This window comes from Giraffa tippelskirchi, chromosome 10 (genome assembly GCF_054371585.1).
Source record: "Giraffa tippelskirchi isolate mGirTip1 chromosome 10, T2T-mGirTip1v1.2.pri, whole genome shotgun sequence".
In the NCBI taxonomy this organism is placed as follows: Eukaryota; Metazoa; Chordata; class Mammalia; order Artiodactyla; family Giraffidae; genus Giraffa; species Giraffa tippelskirchi.
The window spans coordinates 147,786,517-147,808,977 of NC_137284.1; the positions used below are offsets into that span (position 1 = coordinate 147,786,517).

General features: G+C 43.8%; 1 protein-coding gene across 1 annotated transcript in view; it reads left to right on the forward strand.

Annotated features, from left to right (window-relative positions):
* Window positions 1-22,461, forward strand: part of TMEM178B (transmembrane protein 178B) — a 385,563-nt gene that overhangs the window by 138,845 nt on the left and 224,257 nt on the right. The gene's annotated exons all lie outside the window — the stretch shown is intronic.

Genomic DNA, 22,461 nt, shown 5'->3' on the forward strand with positions numbered 1-22,461 from the left:
AGCCCTACCAAGCAGCATTAGATGCTGTTATTACCAGAACACAGAGCTGTGCCTGGCACTGGGTTCCCCATAGGAAATGGGGGAAAGGCTCTGAAATGGTACTTTGTAGACTCAAAGGCTTTTCTCTTGAACTATATGTAGCCTGGGTCATTGTGGGTCAGTGTGCCTCACATATGGCTGTATATGTTGGTGGGTCTGCTTTGGGTTTGCCATCTGCACAGGTGTGTGTGTGTGTGTGTGTGTGTGTGTGTGTGTATAAGTGATAGGAGCTGGCATCTGGTGTTTCTGGTGTGGGAGTAGGAAGTGGCTGAGTATATTATGTGCTGAGTGGCAACAGTGTGGCATATTGCGAAAGGAGCTGAAGTGCAGAATCTTCAGTGTTTGGGATCCTCAGTGGGATAGCACAGCAGAAGTAGTCTCTAATTTATCAGTTGTGTCCAATAGGAATGCAGTTTAGACAATAATAGGAGCCTCTAAAAGAAGATTTACATGCTAAGTGTCTAAAAAGTAACATCTTCAGAGCTTTGAAGATAAATATACTGGGAGTACATTTGTGTTGAAATTGTCAAGGGGAATATGAAAATGATTCTCGCCTAACTGTTACAGCCTAGCCCTGACTTCCAGGAAGACTGCAGTTTCCAGTATGTGCTATATCAGAGCCTCTCTTATTCCTGAGGTGAAAAGGCACTTCCCCAAAGAGGATGCTGTGAGTGTGTTGGAAGTAGAGGGCAGAGACTGTCCGGGAAGAGAATAGGTGATGCTGGAGGCAATATTCCTGTCCTGGGGGAAAGGGAACTCCTCTTCTCTCTTTTTTTGTAGTACAACATACATTTATTAAAAATTTAATAGTAAATTCTAAGTCATCTATTAAGAGTCTTGCTTATGATAGGTACTCAGTAACTATATCTTTTTATATTTTCTATTTTGCTGTTATACTGATATTTTCTACATGTTTTAAATATAAAAACCAATGAAAGAATGGTGGTCTGGATGCATCATTACATGTACTCCCAAAACAAAGACAAAAATTGTGGTAAAAGCTCATATTAAAAAGACTTAGGGTCTCATATTCTTAGGGAGCCCCCACACATGCAAAATTAAGTTTTATTTTCTCCTGTTAAGAAAAAAATAATATTTAAAAAGATAGTGAAATAGCCTCAGGGAACTCCTTATTTTCAGCTCAGTGCCCACGGTGGGCCATGGGGTGGTGCTGGCTGTGGTTGGTCATGGCTTCTGCCATTCCTTGTTACCAGCTAAGGAGGACTAAGAATTGCAGGAAGATTGGTTAACCTGGGAGATTAGCTGGTAACTTGCCAGTTGGAAGAGAGGGGGCTACAGCACTGCCCAGCCCACGTCCCTTTGGGAGGAAGAACTAGAACCCGGGTCTTTGTGAATGCAAAATTCATGCTCTTTCTTTGCTCCAAGTGTCCCCACCTATGTCTTACAAGATAAGCTGACTCATATTCTCTTTTCCCTTCTCTGCCTGTTTTCCCAAATAAGCTTTATTCCCCCCACTCCGCCATTATCCCAAAGAACAACTCTAATTCATCCTCCAGTCCCCCACCCCCACCATCAGCTACTTCCCCTCCATCCCATTATCCAAAGTGAATGAGGCTCCTTACCCCTTGAGCAACCAGACTCCCCACCCCCTCCATCCAAGAGTTCTGGTATTCAAAAGAAACGAAAGAAAGCTATTTATTTTCCACTTCTCTGTTTTTCTTTTTCATTTAATTACTGGTATCACAACAGGGTTTTTTTTTCTGTTGCTTTTCATTGCAAATGTATAGTATTTCATCTACATTATGAGTTAAATAGGCTTTTGTGGGCCAGCCTGGAAACCCAATCATCATTTATAACAGATATGACTTCTCTGGAAATGGGTTCTGAATTCCAAATAACTGACTTACAAATGAGGTTTTAGAATGGAGCTCATTTCAAAGCTGGAGACTGTATCTTCTACTTTCTAGGCAGTTTGCCTCTGAATGGTCTTGCTGTCTCCCCTCTTTCTACATCTGTTGTTCTTAGGCTGGATTCCCCCAAATTAGGTACCCTCAATGGGGTGAGAGCTCAGACTGTTCTGTCCCTTGTTCTCAGCCCAGCTACTGATACATTTAATTAATGTTAATTCATACTCCATAACATGTCCTATGTAGGCTTGGCTGAAATATAGAAACCAACCATGAGACACTGAGCGTCCTTGGCGCTAGGTATCGTTCAGTCTCAGCACCCCTCAGCCCCTAACTCAGTTCACGCTGGTAAAATGTGGCTATTTATGTAATGTTTCCTGGAGGCTCTTTGCTTGGTTTGGGGACCTGGCACCAAATTGGAAATGAGCAGTCAGAGTGGTGTGTGCGTGTGAGTCCTCCTGAGACTGAGAAGTTGCTAAACATGGGTGTGGAGGTGACACCACATGGGACCCACACAGTGTTCATATTCCTCACACCACCACATCCCACTGACTCACTCATGAAGCCTCTAGATGCTGCATGGTTGCCAGGGAAACCAGGAAAAGGAACTGTAGGAAAGCCATCTCCTCCCTAAGCTCCTGGGCGTGCCCTCTTGAGGGTGGAGTAGGGGAGAAGGAAGGGAGTAATTCCTGGCTGTGATGGGTGGTTGGGCAGTGCTGACACGGAGCCAGCACGCCCTCCCTCCGCAGGTTGGCTTCCTCCCTGTGTTGTTGTTGTTGTGCATTGTTGTTGTCATCGTGTGTCGCTTGAGCACTGCGTTCTGCTGTTCCCTCTCTCCCATTCACAGTGCCCTCAGCTCCTGCCCCAAAGCGATCTTTTCATTTCCTGGAAGTCAAGATGACTTCTCCACTTCATAAAGAGGAGGGACCTCTGGCTTGTGGTTAAGGTTTGAAACCCAGTTGCTGTTTAGTTTAGCAGAACTAGCAGAAATGTGCCATTAAAAGAATGATTAACTCAGCTCCATCTCCTCTTTCAATTGAAGGGAAGGGGCTGGTATCCTAAGTGCTTACAATTCCCCATCAGAGCTTTGCGGCTCTGGTTAATGAAGATCCATCTTTGATCATCCTTGGAATGACCTAAGTTGCTTCATGCTAGGTGTGCACAGTATCTGAACCAGACAGTGAGAGAGGGGTCTTCACGGGGCCCACAGTCTCCCAGAGGACACAGGGCAGTGATTTCAGCTTGAGACAGCAGGGGCTGGCACTGCAGGACATGGACAAGCCAAATGCTATTAGCAGTGTCCATGGGAGGAAAAGACCATTTCAGCCCAGGATAAAGGGGCAGGAATAGTGGCATTGAAATGGGCTTAAAATAGTTGACTTGTTAAGTTTATTGAGTTTCTACTATTTACCGGAAACTGTTCTAAGTACCAGATGAAAGAGGCAGCAATTCCTGCCCTCATGGAGTTGCATCCTCATGGGATCATAACTACCATTTATTGATGAAGCTTAACTTGGGTCAATGGCTATATTATATCCCCAATATGCATCATTTCACTTAAACCTCAATTGTCTCATGAGGAGCATACTATTATTGTTACAGCTTACTGATGGGGAAACTGATGCTTACAGAAGTTAGATAATTTGAGAGCCATGTGGTCTGAGTGTTATGATTTTATGATATCTTGAAAGTGTTAGTTGCTCAGTTGTGTCATGTTCTTTGTGACCCCATGCACTGTAGGCCACCAGGTTCCTCTGTCCATGGAATTCTCCAGGCAAGAATCCATGGAATTCTCCAGGCAAGAATACTGGCCATTCCCTTCTCCAGGGGATCTTTCTGACCCAGGGATTGAACCTGGCTCTTCTGCACTGCAGGCAGATTCTTTACTGTCTGAGCCACCAGGGAAGCCTTAGGAAATGCATCCATCAGATCTGTCTGGGAGGGATGGAGGGGAGTGGGGTCTGGACTCTTGAGGGGCCTTCTGTGATATTCCAGGCCTGAGGTCATGGTGAGCTGGACTGGACTCTCAGTAGTGGATTATGTGAGACTTGAGGAAACAAGGAGATGTAGGTGGGTGTGCTTGTGTAAGTGGCTCTATGGAGGAGGGTTGAGATTCTGACATGTGTAGACAAAGTCTGAATGAGTGGGTCTCTAACTCACTCCCTACAGGGGCGTGGCAACTGTCTTTATCTTGAGAACAACTTGATTAGCACTAACTATGGACTCAGAATACGAAAAGTAAGCTTTCCTTGAAGTGGAGGGAAGAATTAACTATATTTTGTTGAGCTTACATTTCTCTTTTCGTTTGCAGAAATAAAGTATATTCATTACATCCAAAGATAATTCAACCTTGGCATGCAATAAATGCATGAATCATACATCTCTTTGGACTTCAAGTCTCAAGGCTAACAACAGTTTTCATTCTGTCATTAAACAAGACCTATTTGATCATGGTCATTAATCTGTAAAAATTAGTTTTCATATGTATGTTATATTTAAATAAACTTAAATATACCAGGCTCACTGAAACTGTTCTTGAGAACAGAATTGTCAACCGTAACGCAGTTGGCAAATACACCTGTTACTCATGAACTCAGATTTAAGGGGATAGTTAGATTTTCATCTGTCTTTGGGTATTTAAACTGGATTCTCACCTAGGGATCACCAAGGGGGAAAAAAAAATCAATGAGAAGCTATTACTTACTCTCCGAAGAGGGGTTCTTCTGCCTTACCCGAGTGGAGCTGTGAATAATTCAACACAATCCTGGGCTCCTTTTTCCTTTCTTGAGGTTGAGCTTATTAAAATTTCATGGCCAAAGGACATTGGTGAGGAAATGACTGGCTCCCTCCATCTCAGCTGCCAGAAGCCCCACATGGTCTCATAACAATCTCAGCTCAGCCTCTGGGGACACTGGGCTGCCATCAGCTGGGGATGACGCATGGGTGAATGAAGAAAGTGAGGGAGGAAGAACCAGGCGTCTCCTCCATGCAGCAGTTTTCGTCCATTCCCTTGGCAGCCATCCTGGTAGTGTATGGAAGTGGGATGCTATCTCCATGTTCACTATTGATTAACTTAGTCATCATTGTTGGCCGCTTCATTAAGTATTTAGAGTTCTTTAGAGTTCACTGTGCTCTAGGTAAATGATGAACAGTCAGGGCACCCTTTTAGAAGCTTTCCAAGACTATCTAATTCATCTCCTTGAGTGAGGTGAAATCTCTAGAGAAAGCATCTAAACTGAAGGGTCAATTGATTACAGTCAGTGCTATGTTTATTGGGGGGAAAGAGGAATCCAATGACACTAAAGAGTTTTTGAAAATGCTATGGTTCTTTTGGAGCATTTTTTATGGGTCAATATTATATAAGTTTCTTGAACCAGCTAGGATTCAACTTGGAGGCTGAAAATGGTGGGAACTCAATGAGACTTTTAAATCCTAAGGACCCAGGTCAGATTTATTTAAGCATTGTCAGGGAGATTGAAACCAAATGTTAAATCTTATTAATCTTGAAAGGAGGGAGGGAATCTGAGACAGACATCGCCATCGAGTGCTATTCTGGGCAGCAAACATTTGCCCACCATCTGAATCCTTCTTTAAGTCTCTGGTTGTAATCCTTCCCTCTTACCATTCACCCCAACCCTGGTTCCTGTTCTTCCTCATTAGACTGATGTTTTCCCCTCCTCCTATCTTATCTCTTTTTTTCATCGGTTTATTTTTCTTCTCCTGATGCTCAAAATAAAACATGATTATTATAAAAAAAACTTGATAGGAAAGTGTAAAACAGCAGAAAAACATCAAATCATCTGAAATTCTACTACCAATAGGTGAGTTACCATTATGGCATATATCCTGTTGCATTTCTTTCCATGGTCTAAATCATACTTTTCATATAATTTTTTATCCCAAGTTTTATCCTAAAGGAGATCAGTCCTGAATGTTCATTGGAAGGACTGATGTTGAAGCTGAAACTCCAATACTTTCGCCACCTGATGCGAAGACCTGATTCATCTGAAAAGACTCTGATGCTGGAAAAGATTGAGGGCAGGCGGAGAAGGAGATCACAGAGGATGAGATGGTTGGATGGCATCACTGACTCAATGGACATGAGTTTGAGTAAATTCCAGGAGTTGGTGATGGACAGGGAGGCCTGATGTGCTGTGGTCCTTGGGATCACAAGGAGTCGGACATGACTGAGCGACTGAACTGAGCTGATTTATAATTACATCATAAGCATTTCCCATTGGCATCAAAACTCTTCTTAATCACAGTTTTAATGGCATCATAATACTCAACCATATGGATATTCACCATTTGCTTAACCTTTCCTTTAAAATTAAATGTTTATGTAGTTCTAGTTTTAGGCTGTTATGATAATGTTGTAATGATAACCCTTGTATGTAAATCTTTAACCACATTTTTGATAATATGTTGAGGATAGATTCCTGGAACAGGGATTATTGGTTCAAAAGATACATTTTTTTTTTTAGGTTCTTCATGAACAATGCCAAATTTCCTTTCAGAAAACTTGGGCCAGTTTCGTTTTACCTAAATTTACCTACACTGAAAATTCTTTTTTCACTCAAGCATATACTAATTTGATGAGAGATAGTAACTCATTTTTTAAATTGTCATTACTATGAGACAGGTTTGAGCTGGAAGAAATGATTATTAGCCATTGTGTTTCTCCTTTCTCAAGTTCTCTCTTCAATTGTGTTTACTTTCCTATTGCCTCATGATTCCACCTCAAACGAATTAGCCCATCTTCAGGATATGTGTCATTTGACTCCTCCTCTAATCCCCTCATCAACTCCCCCTTAATTCTTTGCCACCTCTAAAGATTTCTGCTTTCAGGGCTAAGAGATTGACAACTTTTGGATTACAGTTACCAAGCCCTAAGAGGTGTTCAGAAAATGAATCCCAGTAGTTACTTAAATGGGTTCAAGAACACTTTGGATTTTGTGAGTCTTGGAGTTGCCACGAGGAATGAGACCTTGTCTTGCTTGCATCTGCACGACCAGCGCCTAGAACAGAGCTGACACACGCAGAAGGCAAGGCGCTCAGTGCCTGTTTGTTGAGTGAAAGGGCAAAGCCTTTTCACATTTCCAGCTTCTTCGCAGTGATTTGACTCTCCTGACCCACAGCTCTGTCCCTGATCTCAGGAAAAGAACGAGGGGGGCTGCCAAGCAAGTTTGAAATTAACCTACATTTTGCAATTTGTACAAGAATATAATTAGATTCCTTCTCCAGAGGTAATCCATTAATGTAATCGATGATGGTAGTTACTCAGTATGTAGCCTTAAAAAATTGCTGATGCCTCATAAAAACAAACATTTGCCTGGTAAAATTCTCTGCCCAGGACTAGCCATTGATATGTTTTCTTTTTGTATGAGACATGGTATCTCCTCTGCAGCAGGCTCACTTAGAGACAGCAGCCAGAGCTGCTCCCTTGGGGGCCGGAAGGGTCCCTCAGTCATCACACCTGTGAAGTGGAGGGCTGTTGCTGCTGGTGGGAGGCGTGGAGTTGCAGGGCTTTCACCATCAGCTAGCTCTCCCATGCTGGCTAGCCGGTGCTTCCCATGGCTGACCATGTGATCCAGCCAGCACTGCTACTGCCATACAACTTAACTCTTTTACTTTATTTTTTTAGTAGATGTGTAAGTATGTATGAATTCGGCATCGTGTGAACTTAGGGGAGCCACTTCCTTCCTTCTTCTTCCGCCTTGTTTCTTCCTTCTCCTGCCAGGAAGCATTCTCTAGCCTTGGGGTGTTGTGGGTCTCCAGTTGTCCTGCCTTTAACGGCAGGCAGGCTCATGCCCCTCAGGGACCCTGAGCCTCCCCTCGGAGACTTGTGGGGATATATCAGTTGGGCCCTAAACCTGGGAGCAAGAGGCTAGTAATGGAGACATCGCCCCCCTGGTTGAGAAAAACGTGAGGAGGTCATCTGAGCACAGCTGTGAGCTGCCATCTCTAATAACCAGGGGAAAGTGGATGATGTCAGTCCCTGCGTTGGAAAGTTCTTTTGAGTGACTTGGAGCAGATAGAGAGAGTGCGTGGTGATTTGCACGTGATGATCCCGGAGGAACTTGTCAATTCTGAGGTTAGGTCTCCGTTCTCCTCTCTCCAAGGAAGCCCCTCCTGCATGTCACTCTCAGCACTCTGTTGATTTCATATCACAGTCACTGACTGTTGTGCTTGTCTAGCCGAAGGCGAGGGGGATGTCTTATACACCTTTTAGTCTCAGAGTCGAGTATGATATCTGGCACGTAGTAGGCATGAAAACATTTCTTTAAAAAAGTTGCAGAGTGTGAGAGTGGAGTTGTTGGATGCAGGGATAGAGCAAAACATCATGGTGCTGACTCAGTTGTTGAAAGTAGAATTGCTATTGTCAACTGGGCGAGCTCTGTTTTGAGGAAGAAATTTCTCCATTTTCCATATTAACTCTGGAAACCTTTCTCCACGTGACGGCCGCACCGTAACTCTTCCTCCATTTCGGGCTCGTCCTTCTTGTGGGTTCCTATGCATCTCAGCACAGACAGATGCTGGGAGCTAGACTGTGGGGGTGTTATAACTTCTGCATCCCACTGGGGTATGTGTTCTGCCAGGGAGGAGTCTGGGCCTCTGGTCACACAGATGCTTCTAGGGTACTTGGTGTTTGGAAGGTCCAGAGTACTTTGACTTGTACCTCTGCTGGTTGAAAGGATGTTGAGGATTCTGTGTGTCCCTGAAGTGTATGTGTGTGCCTATGTGCTGAGTGCTTCAGTCATGTCTGACTCTTAAGACCCTATGGACTGTATAGCTCACCAGGCTCCTCTGTCCATGGGATTCTGCAGGCGAGAATACTGGAGTGGGTTGCCATGTCCTCCTCCAGGGGATCTTCCCACCCCAGGGATCGAACCTGCATCTCTTACATCTTGCGCATTGGCAAGCGGGTTCTTTACCACTAGCGCCACCTGGATTCTCCACCAAAGAGAATTCTCTCTTTTGAAAAATAGGCAGCACCTCATTCAACTTCTTTGACTTCACTGTGCCTCTGTACCTGTCTCATGAAGTGGCCCCCACACAGAATTTCCAAATTGTGGTCCCAGAATCACCAGCACCAGAATCACCTGGCTGGGCTTGCAAAATATCCGATTCTGGTCCTGCCAGTTCAAACTGTTGAATCTAAGTTGTAAGTAGGGCCCAGGAATCTGCATTTTAGCAAACTCTGACAGTTATTCCTATGTGCTAGCAAAAAGTTGGCTAACTCCTGCCCTAGGGCATGGGGGAGTTGATCTCCTGGGGAGCAGTGGTCCTAAAAGATGTCTGGTCCAGATGGGGCCAAGGGATAGTCACTGCTCCTTTTCCACAGCCTGCTTCTTGCTGATCCATAGTTATATATAAAGCTGGTGATATGCATTGTTGGCATTAAAGTATGAATAAGATGATGCCTCTGTCCTGTATTGTTTAAAATAAGATGTCTGTGTTTGTACATGAGTCACTTTAATACATGATACATTGGGACAATTCAAATGCCGTAAAAGACAGGGTGAAGAAGGGAGCATTTTAGGGGTTAGGATGATCTGGTGAAAGTTTAATGGAGGTAGGATTCAAATTGGACCTTGAAGAGTAGCTGGGACTTCCCAGGCACACATGGGAAATGAAGACTTTCTAGACTGATGGAGCCGTGTGAGCAAACTTCTGGAGGCAAGGAGGATACTGGGATATCTGAGCAGTGGAAGGAGTCCCATGTGGCTGGAACAGAGAATGTGTGAGGCTTAATGATGGGAGAAGAGACTGAAGGAGGAGTAAAACTCACATACTTTAGGACTCTCCTCTGTTGGCCAGGGGAGAACTTGAAACATTTTCTAGTAGGATCAGATATGATCACACCCTCTGGGAACAAAACCTGGTCCAAGGGTTTGCATGACCATCTATTTCCCCACATTTGAGTAAAAGTGTTAGTCGCTCAATTGTGTCTGACTCTTTGCGACCCTATGGATTGTAACCTGCCAGGCTCCTCTGTCCATGAAATTCTCCAGACAGGAATACTGCAGTGGGTAGCCCTTCCCTTCCCTAGGGGATCTTCCCGGCCCAGGGATTGAACCCGGGTCTCCCACGTTGCAGGCTGATTCTTTACCGTCTGAGCCACCTTTGGGAGTGGTCACCACATTTGGGTAATCACCTGCAAATTGGCACTTGCCATGGGTATTTGCCATCTGCCTCAATAAGGATTAAATCATGAGCTGCTGATCTTCAACACCATTGCAAGGAGTTCAGGGTGGAGAGCAGAAATGAGGCACTCTGTGCTCCGGGCAGGGGGGAAAACTGGTTGGACAGGTCTTCAGATAGGTAGGTATTTTCAGGAGGTGATTTTCAAAGCCTAATTCTTGTATCTCCTCACATCTAGGAAAGCACTAAAATCCTTTATGGTGACAATTGTTTCTCGTGACTAGCAAACCTTCACGAGACTAGTAGAAAGAAACCTTCTGGAAAAACATGTGCTTGATTGCATGTATTCCCCCTTCACCAAAATCACATATATGGTGTCCTCCCCCTCTGCCTCTTTGGAGCAGTCTCTCAGAGCTATCTGAGGTGCTGTCTCCTGGGCTGCAGTCCTCATTTTGCCCCAAATAAAACTTAACTCACAACTCTCAGGTTGTGCATTCTTTTAGGTTGACAGGGTTAATAAAGTCCTTTATTCCCTTTGCGTCATCTCACCCCTCAAGCCCTCAGAATTCTAAACCATCTGTACTCTAGTTCATGTGATAGAGCCAAACCTCGGTGAGAGAGGAAAGGACGGACCAAGAAGAGAAACAGTTTGGTCATTTCTGCGTTGTCCACCGCACTCCTGGAGGGATAGGCTTGGGAGGTGAAGAATCCACGACAGTATGTGTTACCAGAGGCACGTATACTTGGCTTTGCAGCGCGTGGTGTGATTGCTGGCAGCAGGAGCAGCTAATTTACCTTCCTAATTAGGCAGATATTCAAATGAGTTGGCACTCCCTGAACGCATGCCACCAAATTGCAAGGCCCTGTCAAAGAAACCGTATCCATCTTCATGTTAATATTAATTATTTACATTCATACTAGTTAGAGTACTCTGGAGCATTAGCATTAAGAGATCTCCCATCAGCCTGGCTTGTATAGCCAATAGGCTCCCAGCTGGACATCTCCATTTGTGATTGATTTTTTTATGAAGCTGGGAATAATCTCTACCACATTTAGAATCGTTGAATCAAGGCTTCTGATTTGTTGTGGTAAGGGATATGTTGTTACATTGATAATAGTTTCCTATTTGGTGTAGAATTCTTGCTCGAAGGCAGATTTCTCTGTGTTGCAGCATATACAGTAGCGTGGGAAAGCCATTTGTGGTTCTAATTCCCTTTTGAACTTTAGTTTCCAGTAAAGTACAGTCAGATATGAATGACGGGATGTATTCTAAGCCCATATGTAGACAGGACAGAATTTATAACCATCAGTAAAAGCATTCATCTTTCACTTATTCATTTTATAGCTAGAAGCAACTTTGGAGATCAACTAATCAAACTTTATCATTTTAGTTATGAAGCCAAAAGAAAGTTAAGGATCTGGAGTCTGTAGTACTAAAAGTGTGTTGTCGGGTACAGGCTAGCCAAGGGTAAAAAGAAAAGTGGATTAGAACCCTGAAAACTCTCTGAGGATCATGCCAGGTTGATTGTCTGTATATATTTTAGTCACTATACTTCCTCAGTTCAGTTCAGTTCAGTCACTCAGTCGTGTCCGACTCTTTGCGACCCCATGAATTGCAGCACGCCAGGCCTCCTTGTCCAACACCAACTCCTGGAGTTTACCCAAACTCATGTCCATTGAGTCAGTGGTGCCATCCAACCATCTCATCCTCTGTCATCCCCTTCTCCTGCCCTCAATCTTTCCCAGCATCAGGGTCTTTTTAAATGAGTCAGTTCTTCGCATCAGGTGGCCAAAGTATTGGAGTTTCAGCTTCAATGTCAGACCTTCCAATGAACACCCAGGACTGATCTCCTTGCAGTCCAAGGGACTCTCAAGAGTCTTCTCCAACACCACAGTTCAAAAGCATCAATTCTTCGGTGCTCAGCTTTCTTTATAGTCCAACTCTCACATCCATACATGACTACTTCCTACAGGTCCATAATGGAGAGGGTACTCCTACTTGCTCCTTAACAATTGTCCATTGAGCCCCAAGAAATTGCCGGGCACCCTTCAAGATCTTTGGATAACTGATGGACAAGATGGGCTTAGTCCTTTGCCATTTGCATCTTGTATTTCCCCCAGACACATGGCGCTTTCTGCTGGCTTCAGGCCTGTCGTAGACCCAGCTCAGCCTTCCAGATCCTGGGTGTGTGATGTTCCTTAAGCTTGCCTGCTGTTTGGTTTTTTAATGAGAGCAAATCGAAGAGCACAAGAGGCCTGTTCTCCTCTCTGTGTAATCACCAGCGAGAGTTGAACTGGATGAGAGCGAGAGAGACAGAGCAGAGCTGCAGTGATGCTCTCCAATTCCAGCTTCTAAATGTTCTCTGGGAGGCTAGCCAAGCAAACACCCTCACCCCCAGACCCCTGTGAAGGATGGGAGGGGCTGGATGGAGGGAGCTCGGAGCTCGGGAAGGGTTTGTAATGAGGCGAAGAGGAAATGGAAGGGTTCCCCAGCATCTCTTGCATTGGCATGCGTGTGCTTTACCACTAGGGCCACCTGGGAAGCCCCCTCCCCTGCATCTCTGATTAAACCACTCCCAAGTTTGAGAAGTTACAGAGGTCAGGTGAAGGGGAGCTAGACAAAGGGGGAGATGGGTAAGAGCAATGTGTGAGTGGTGATGGGGTTCCCAGAGCCCTCAAGAGGAGTTCTGAAAGTCCTGAGGAGAGCTTGTCTCTCCCCTGGACACAAATAGACACTCCCTGCGGGAGGGGAGGCAGGCACTGGCCATCACATCAGTGCCCTGTGCACGTGCTGGAAGAAGGTAACAGAGCCAAGTCAACTGCCTGGGGCCTGCCTTTTCCCCACAATACAGATTATTTCAAAGGGATTGTCTCTGTCCCTCTAAGAATAATTGCAGCATATGGGATGGGTGAGGAGCTAGAATAAAGTAACCCAGAGTAAGGAAAGGCCTGGGAAGGAAGCTGATGAGACACAACTTGAGAGCAGAAATAATCCATGAGAAAACTATTAAACAAAGTAGAAAAGAAAAACAGGTAAATATTTATCTGATGCTCTGATGGGGGAAAGATTTTCTAAGCTTAAGGGAAATCACAAAGGAAAAGATTGATAGGCTTGTCTACATTCAAATCAAAAGCTACACAGCCCCCAAATTAATGAAAAATTAAAAGGCAGAGAAACCTGAGCAAACGCTTGCAACAAACACAATAGGCAAAACATGAGCTTTTTTAATATGGTGAGAGGGCGCACGTATAGATTCAGAGCCCAAAAAATACACGCATAAAGGCTTCGACAAGGTGGCCCAAGGGAAGTCGAAATTCGAATATACATGAAAAATGTTCCATGTAACCAAGTAATCTGAGATGTCAATTAATATAGTAATATCATATTTTTTATTTTTGGCCTAACAAGGTTAAGAGAATGCTCATTCATTGTTGATGTGTTAGAGGGAGATTAAACTGATATAAGGTTGCTTGCGGGGCTTCCCTGGTGGCTCACTGGTAAAGAATTTGCTTGCAATGCAGGAGACATGGGTTCGATACCTGGGTTGGAAAGACCCTCTGGAGAAGGAAATGGCAACTCACTCCAGTATTCTTGCTTGGGAAATCCCATGGACAGAGCAGCCTGGCGGCCTACCATCTAGGGGGTCACAAAGAGTCTGACAGGACTGAGTAACTGGGCACACACACCCACAATATTACTTGAAATATATTTGGGTATATTTTTCAAAAGACAGCATGTTCATATCCTAAATAATTTCACTGAAGGGCTGCTATCCTAAGGGAATAGTCTGAAATACACATAAAGTTCTATATTCAAATTGTTCATCACTGAAAACCAATAATGATCATGATGCTCAAAAATGGGGTAAGAGTTAAATTATGGCTCAGTCATATGGTAAATGATGCTGTAACCAGCAAGTGGGATGGTTCTGCAGAATTTTTAAAGCTGCAAAGAAATGCTTATATATTGAATGTTAATTGAAAAAAGCAAAATGCAAAATTATAAGTAGATTCTTTCCAGTTAGAATGTTGCAAGGAACTATATACACATATGTAAGGAAAAGGTTACAAGGAGCTAAACCAAAATGTTAACAGTGGTTATTTCCACGTGGTGAGATTATGAGTGATTTTTTTAAACACTTAAAAAAAATTTATTCCTATAAGCATGCATGATTCAGTGAACTAAAACAAGTAATAACAGCAAGAAAACCAGATACTTCATTTGAAAGTAAAAGAGGAGGGGTAAATAGAGTACTGTAAGCTGGGGACAGGGCGATGTCAGTGGAGACACCTAGCTGGGGAGCTGAGTCAGCAAGTCGTGTAGCTGGTCCCCAGGGTCGGAGCCCAATCGTAGGACAGGTTGTAGATGCAGTAAGTCTGGAAGTCCAGGAGCAGATCTGAGTCCAGGCTGGAAAGGCCTTACTTCTCTATGGAGGCAAAGGACTCAGTGCAGGGTGGTCCATGTTAGGACCTCCCGGGCTTGGGAACAGAGGCCACCAGGCTGTCCATGGGAGACTGCTGCCCACCCCCACCCGGTCTGACTTGAAAGTGAAGGTGTTAGCCTTTCAGTCGTGGCTGACTCTCTGCCACCCTATGGACTGTGGCCCTCCAGGCTCCTCAATCCGTAGAATTTTCCAGGCAAAAATACTGGAGTGGGTAGTCATTCCCTTCTCCAGAGGATCTTCCTGACCCAGGGACTGAACCCAGGTCTCCTGAATTGCAGGCAGCTTGGATGGCAAAAAGGCCATCCTTTGCTGTGTCTCGACTGCGTAAAACCTGCACCCCAAGATTCTCTGGACTGTGGGAACAATACCTGAGCTACTGAAGTATCAAGAGAAAAAAATGTGCAGACTGGGAGTGTGAAGAGCCATCGGTGGGGGAAGTCACTTCTCTTTGTGATGGTGGCAGTAAGTGAACCTGGGCAGGTCACAGCAGAGGGTGACTGGGCAGTCCCCGGCCTGTGTGTGCCTTTGCACGTGACTTGACCTGGTCACTCTTAGCACCAACAGAGGCCTGTGTTCCCCACCCTTCCCCGAGACCAACAGTGTGTGCATGCTGCCAGGAGTCTGGGTGGCAAGGGGCGCTGTTTGTGGTCAGGGAACAGGGGAAATTGATATGTCCCCTGGGAATAGCTGAACCTGTCTCTGGACTTCTCAACAAAGGGCTTTAACTAGGTGACATCACCAGCTATATGTGCAGCTTAGCTCTTGGGTGTCAGGATGTCTTTTCTTTGCCTAAAAAAGCAGAGATGGATAGATGCTTCACAATAATCACGACAACTGAGAAGAGCCAGTGGGAGCTGATAGAAGCTTCATTTTTTTTAAATATGTGTGTGTAGCTGACCTAAATATCCTGACTTCATTTCTGGATCCAAATGCTTGTACTTGTGTGTGCACACAATACCCTTTTTTCTCTAACATTTTCTTCACATCTGAGGGTTCACTGGAAAACAGGCTGTCTTAGTTCAGGCTGCTATAACAAAAACATGATAACTGGGAGGCTTAAACAACCGATGTCTATTTTCTCAGTTTTGGAGGTTGGAAGTCCAAGATCAAGGTGCCTACAGATGTGGTCTGGTGAGGGACCATTTCCTGATTTGCAGATGGCTGTCTTCTTGCTACGAACGTCTTCACATAGTGGAGGGCAGAGAGAGGGAATGGTTCTCTTTTCTTGTAAGCACAAAGGCCATCATGAAGGTTCTACCTTCATGATGTGGCATGACTACCTCCCAGAGGCCCTGTCTCCAAAACCCGTGACATTGGGGGTGAGGGTTTCAGCATATGAGTTTGGGGGGCACCCAATTGTTCAGTCCATAGCAAAGAGCTTGAGACTGAGCTTCGCATGCAGAGAGTTTATTGGGAAATACCCTGTGAGGGTATTCGAATGCCATTTTTTTCTGCCATGAATTCTACTCCTCTAGTTAATAAAATGTAAATTTTGGGGGTGGGGGAGGGGGAAGCCAATAATTCAAATTCATTACCATTAATATTAAAATCCACAAAGCATAGGATTGGATCTGCTTTGTGTGTGCAGTACTAAGAAGGTATACCTTCCTCCTAGAAGCTTCTAAGTTTCTGTTAGAGTGTTTACTGATTAAGCTTCTAAATCTACACAATCTGTCTTCAGGGTCATCTGGACCCTGGGACAAGTTTCAAGAGATGATATAGTTTATGATGAACTGAAAACAACAATAAACCAATAACAACGTGAACCTAGTAACATGAGCAGCAATACCTTAAAAAGTCCCAAGATGCTGGGATATTAAGTCATAAAAGTGGAAGATACCCTTCTGTCTTCTGTGGGTTGTGATACCTTCTACTTTCCCCAAGTAGAAAGTTAATGATTTTCTCTGAGCAAAGGAGGACAAGAATTTCGGTGAGCAGAAGTTTTACTTTTGAGAATATTTGGGAGCAAAACATTTAAATTGATTGAATTGCATTTTCACCCCAAAGAGAATAACCATCAGAAGTGAGTTCAAGGTACATTTCTCTGTCTTTGGCAAACACCACATGGGTTTTCCAGCTGTAAGCGCCTTCTGTGATCATTATATCAGCAGATTGCCTTCTTTACCCTCCACTGCGCTGGGTTGCTGTGTTCTTTTTGTTTATTCATGTCTCTGTTTTTCTCCTCCTCCTGGTGATTGGGTATTTTGCCAGCTTTTGAAAAGTTCTCTGAGAGGTGGGTATTGGCAAGTTTGCTCTTGGACTTCCTGCCCTGCATCTCTTCTGGGTGGAAAGCCCTTTCTGTGAGGTCAGAACATTGTCACTTCTTCTCAGATTCCTTTTTGATACAAAATGAGTTCCTGCTTCCCCTGAGTCCTCTCACCCCGGAAAACAACATGGCAGACTATTCAGAATTTATTTGACTTCTCGGCTATCAAGCTCCAGCAAGATTTGGGTGTACATGGTGATGCTGGTTTCCATCAGATCTCTTTTCAAAAATTTTAATTTTTTAACACCATAAACATTTTGTATTGGGATATAGCTGATTAACAATGTTGTGGTAGTTTGAGGTGAACAGTGAAGGGACTCAGCTATACATGTATATACATGTGTTTGTTCTCCCCCCACACCCCCTGCCATCCAAGCTGGCACATAACATTAGGCAGAGTTCTTTGTGATATACAATAGGTCCTTGTTGGTTATCCATTTTAAATATAGCAGTGTGTACGTGACCTTCCTGAAGTCCCTAACTATCCCTTCCCCCAGGCAACCGTGACTTCATTTCTTAAGTCTGTGAGTCTCTTCATCAGATCTCTTTTAAAATAGCTTTGCCTTGCCGCCTTCAGAGTAGTGCTATCCAATAGAACCATGATGTGAGCCATATAGTTAATTTTTAATTTACGAGTAACTGCCTTAATAAATGAAACAGGTGACATTAAATTTAATACTGCATTTTATTTAACCCTATATATCCCAAATAATCTCACTTTAATATCTCACCAACATAAAAAATTATTAGTGAGGTATTTTACATTCTTGATTTTCATACTAAGTCTTCAAAATCTGTTGGGTACTTCACACTTAGGACACATTTGAATTTGAGTACTAAATTTTCATCAGAAATACTTGATTTTATTTAGAGTTCAAAAAATTTACAATGGGAAATGTGGATTCACATATCCAATTTGTTCGAAACGTACTTAACACTTTTTAAGAACTAAATTGAGTACCCCTCTCAGGTCAGTTTTCTTTATCCATAGTAATAAAACTGGTTTATCAGTGAAGAATGAATTGATGTGATTTTGAAACAAAGTGAAAAGTAGTCCTACCAAATAAGGCTGTGTTCAATGAAAAAAGATTTCATATTACTTTCATTTTTAAATTTAAACTTAGGTTTGGTGAAAGTCCCATCACATTGGGACTTCCCTGGTGGTCCAGCGGTTGAGGCTCCCCTCTTCCACTGTGGAGGACATGAGTTCCATCCCTGCTGGGGAGCTAAGAGCCCCTGTGCTGCATGGCATGGCCCAAAAATCCAAAATAAGCTAACTAAATCTGAAAGAAAAAAAAATTGTGTCAAATTTAAAATTCACCTTCTCAATCACAGTGGCCACAATTCAAATGCTCAATTCAATCACGTGGGGCCACTTTAGAATATTTAAAGCCCCGTCAAATTGAAAAGAACAAAATTATAGTGATTTTTTCCCACTATACCTCTCTGTGTGGCTGTTTTCAATGGTTTTGTTTTAAAGGCGCACACGTGTGTATGTGTGTGCATGCCTGCATGTGTGTATGTCTGCATTAATTCCATTTCTGACTTGTTGTCTGGGACTATAACTGCTGTGTCTCTACCTTTTAACTGCAGTGGGTTTTGTTTCCTTCCTTTCTGATACCATTTTTCATCTCATGCTCCATCCAGCTTTTTTTATTTCCCCTCTCTTCTGCTTTCCTTTCTGACTTTCCATCATGAACGAGTCACAAAGGGTAATTTTAAGAGAATAGAATTTTTTTTTTTAGGGCAAGTTTTAGGATCACAGCAAAACTGAATGGAATGTATAGAGATTTTCCATGTACCTCATCCCCCCCCACATTTGTACCCACCCCCATCATCAGCATCTCCCACCAGAGCGGTGTACTTGTTCCACTTGGTCAGCCTACACTGATACAGCCGTATCACCCAAAGTCTATAGTTTACCTTAGAGTTCACTCCTGATGTTGTGCATTCAGTGGTTTTGGACAAATGTCTAATGAATGTATCCATCACTGTAGTATCATACAGAGTATTTTCACTGTCCTAAAGCTTTTCTGTGTTCATCTTTTTAAATAATTATTTTTTGTATTGAATAATTTTCAATTCCCAGTAGTAAAAAAAAAAGGTAGTGTAGATTTTTTTCCCTCACTCCAAAGTAAAATGTAAGCAAACTTAAACAACTAAACCCTTGGAGCCCTCGATTGATTTCCTTTTCTTGAAGGTCATGGACTAACAAAGGGGGAAAACGTCCCTGCTACTGAATTCATCTGAGATCCGCGGGGCACTCGGTGTTGGGTTTTGCTGAGAAGGCTGCTGGGATGGTCATTTGTTTTTTCACTCTGACCCCAACAATTGACTTCTGTTTTGAGATGAAAAAGAACACAGAAATCTCTCAGATCTTCTGTCCTGGTACAGGGCAGAGAGAGGTCAGCTCTGCTTTGTGGGGTGATGGTTGCCATGGGAAGTGATAAACAGCATCCTAGCCAAGGATGTGAGATGTTTATGAAGCTGAGGGACAGGTCATCTAGGACTGGGTGTTGTCACTGGACAAGACCTGGGGGGAGAGGGAACTGAGGCAGGGCCCTCAAGTTAACTTAGGCCAGTAGATGCGTGAGCTTGAGCAAGTCGGTCTCCTCCTTGGGCCTCAGCTTCCTTCCTCATCGTCAAACTGAGCTGTACCTTGTGTGCTGCCTCCACCGTATCTGCCTGTGAGACCAGATCCACTTCTCAGAGCACTCGTTCCTACTGCCAGGTGGCACTCAGTTACAGAACTGAGAAGAGGTAAAATCAAGCAGGTCCATTATTAAAAGCAATAGGGAGGAGGGAGAAAATAGTTAATGCATCTCCATGTTCCATTTTTCACTCCCCAAATAATTCACGCCTGCATGAGTCGTTTTTGCTTGACCTGTCATGACCTAAACGTGTATTCACCAGCAGATACCCACACACCCACATCGTCCAGATGCCTGGCCCAGTTATGGCCTGACACTCTGAGCTTTCCTCTGCAGCTGGCAGCAGAGGCAGACTGGGGCCTCTTGGGATGTGGATGTCTTGGGAGCATTTCGCATAGTTCATCTTACTTAGTTTGCCAAGTGTTTATTGAGTTATCTACTTACTTATCTTTAAACCTATGTTTTTAAGCTCATATTTTGTGCCAGGTCCTGAAATAAGCCTTTTATAAAGATCAGATCATTAACTTATATGTTAAGATAAGCAGATCCTTTTAAGAAAACGTCACAAACACAGTTCTTATTATCCAGAAACTCAGAATACTTTGAGTTGCATAATATGTCTGCAGGAAACAGTTAAGAGTCCAAGGCATTTTTTTTTAAGTGCATAAATGATCATATAGTCAGTAAGTGCTTCAGACATTCAGGGAGGGGAGAGATCATTTAGGACTAAAATTAAGTCATGAAGGTATTTCTCATACGTGGAGAGGAAGGAAGATAGTTTTTTGAGTAGGAATAATATGGGTTAAAGTTTTCGTTACGATCAACTGGTAGGTATATGGCAAGTAAAAGATACACAGGTACGATGTTGAAGGAACAGATCAATGACTTCAGGCTTCAGATCGGGTGACTGAACCTAGTCAGGCCGTTGGAGTAAGAAGAACAGTGATCGTGGTTTCCGTTTCGGGGGAGGGAGTGTTTGTGATGATGACATGGCCCCTTGGAGACGCTTGTGGACGCCTGGACTGCAGTGTAGTTGAGAAACTGAGGGAGGAATACAGACTTGAGAGTCATGGAATAGAGGTGATCGTGAAGTCATAAGATAGGATTTTGTTTCCTAAATGAAAGAGGAGCGTGATGCCTGGAGTCATTCGAAGTGCACAGGGCTTGCGCTTGGGGGAAGAAGGGGTCAGCAAAGGGCACAGAGAAGGGATAAATGGACACGTGGGAGGAAAGCAAAGAAAAGCGTCATGTGGAGGGATCAAGGAGTCAGGTTTCCTGGTGTGGCCGACACCTGTGCCACCTGATGGCGAGAGGTGAACAGAAAGGCCAGAGGCAGAGCCCAGGGTCCTTCTGGATGAGGACGAACAAGGGACTTTGTGGAAAGAGGTCTGTTCTTTGTTATGCTCGCTGGTAATTTTGCTCAGAGACCTGGGTGTTACATGATTGCTACCAAGGGCTGAACTTTCGAGTACATTTTATAAAATAGGAAAACACAACAAAAAAGGCTCTGAGAGCCTATTGAGTTTACAGCATGGAGAGGAATCACTGAAGTCTCAGAACTCTTCCCCTTGCCTTCTGAGCATCCTCTTCTGCAAACACTCTCTTTTCTGCAAATACTGTGCGTATGTTTTCACTTGTCCCCAAGCTCAGATGCAGTCACACTGCTCCTATCAGCCAGCGTCCCAACAGAGCTCCACATTATTTGGGAGTGTCTAGATTTGCCAGCTGAAATAGAGGCAAGAGAATCAGCATGCTATGAGCAGATCTGCTTCCACACCTTCCCCAGATCCATATTCACTGTGTCCAATGAATTTCATTATGGCACATGACTGAAATGTCACGTGGAATTAGATATAAATCCAGTTCCATTATGTAAACAAGCACCATTTTGATCTCATTCCAGAACCACCATCAGACTGGAAAAGGGTTAGGAGGTAGAGATGGAAATAATACATTTTGGGAAATGATGTTTTAGGGGTTTTTTTTTGTTGTTTCCTGAATTCTGATTAAACCTGTAACTTCTGGAGATTTCTACTGACTCAACTAGTGTCCGTCTAGCTTTGGTTTAGCCCAGCCTACAGTTTATCCAAATATGTTTCTGAAGGGGTTGATTCTGAGTAAGAATCAGATTCTTGCAGGTCCTAGATATCAGTGAAAGAATGGCAGCAACTTCTGTCTGTTTTTGTTGATGCTCATTCTGCTGGAGCCATGCTTATTTTAGTTCAACTCAAATCGTATCATCAAATATTTATTATTCCCTGAGTAAAATGGAATTGAAAAATACTTATAGGTGAGTGACCCCTTTCCTTACATTGATGGAAGTGGCAAGTTTTTCATTCATGATTTCAGCAAGTATCTTTCAGGTCCAGTTTATCAGGCAGAGTGTTGTGGGGGCCACAGAAGGCTATCTGGGGGTGGTGTCCATTCTCCAGGAGCTTTTAGCCTATATGGAGAAACGAGAATAACGCAAAGAAAAGGATTTAAAAATAATCTGGCTAAATATATAAAGCATGTTATAGTATAGCCTATGTGCTTAGGAATTCAAAGTAAGTTGAATAATATTAAGTGATGCAGTGAACAGAGATGGCTGGTTGGAGGGGGTCAAGTCATGAACCGGATGGACTACGTGGCCAGTGGATAGTGCACCGAGGGTTTGAACGCAGCTGTTGCTGACATGAAAGGCGGCACTTCTTCGGGGCCACCTCACCAGCATGGGAGCCTGGGTGTGCAATTCTGGGAGTGCTCCCAGGAGGAAGGAACTGTGTCCGAGGAATTGTGAATGTCGAGTCCAGAAATGCTCAATCAAGGAAGGAATTCTGATTTGAATAAGGGCACAGGGTGGTGGAATAATTGAAGAAGAAATCTGAGTTTGGAAGGTGCTTCAGAGTTCTGCGGGTCCCATGGAACCACTCCCAGGCCTCAAGTGGAGGGTCCTGGCTACCACTGCCTCAGCCTTTTGCTGGAACCTGATACATCATCCGTGTGAAATAGGAGTGCAGCGAACCTACAGGGCCAGCCTTCCTGGTCCTTATCACTGCCCACTGCCC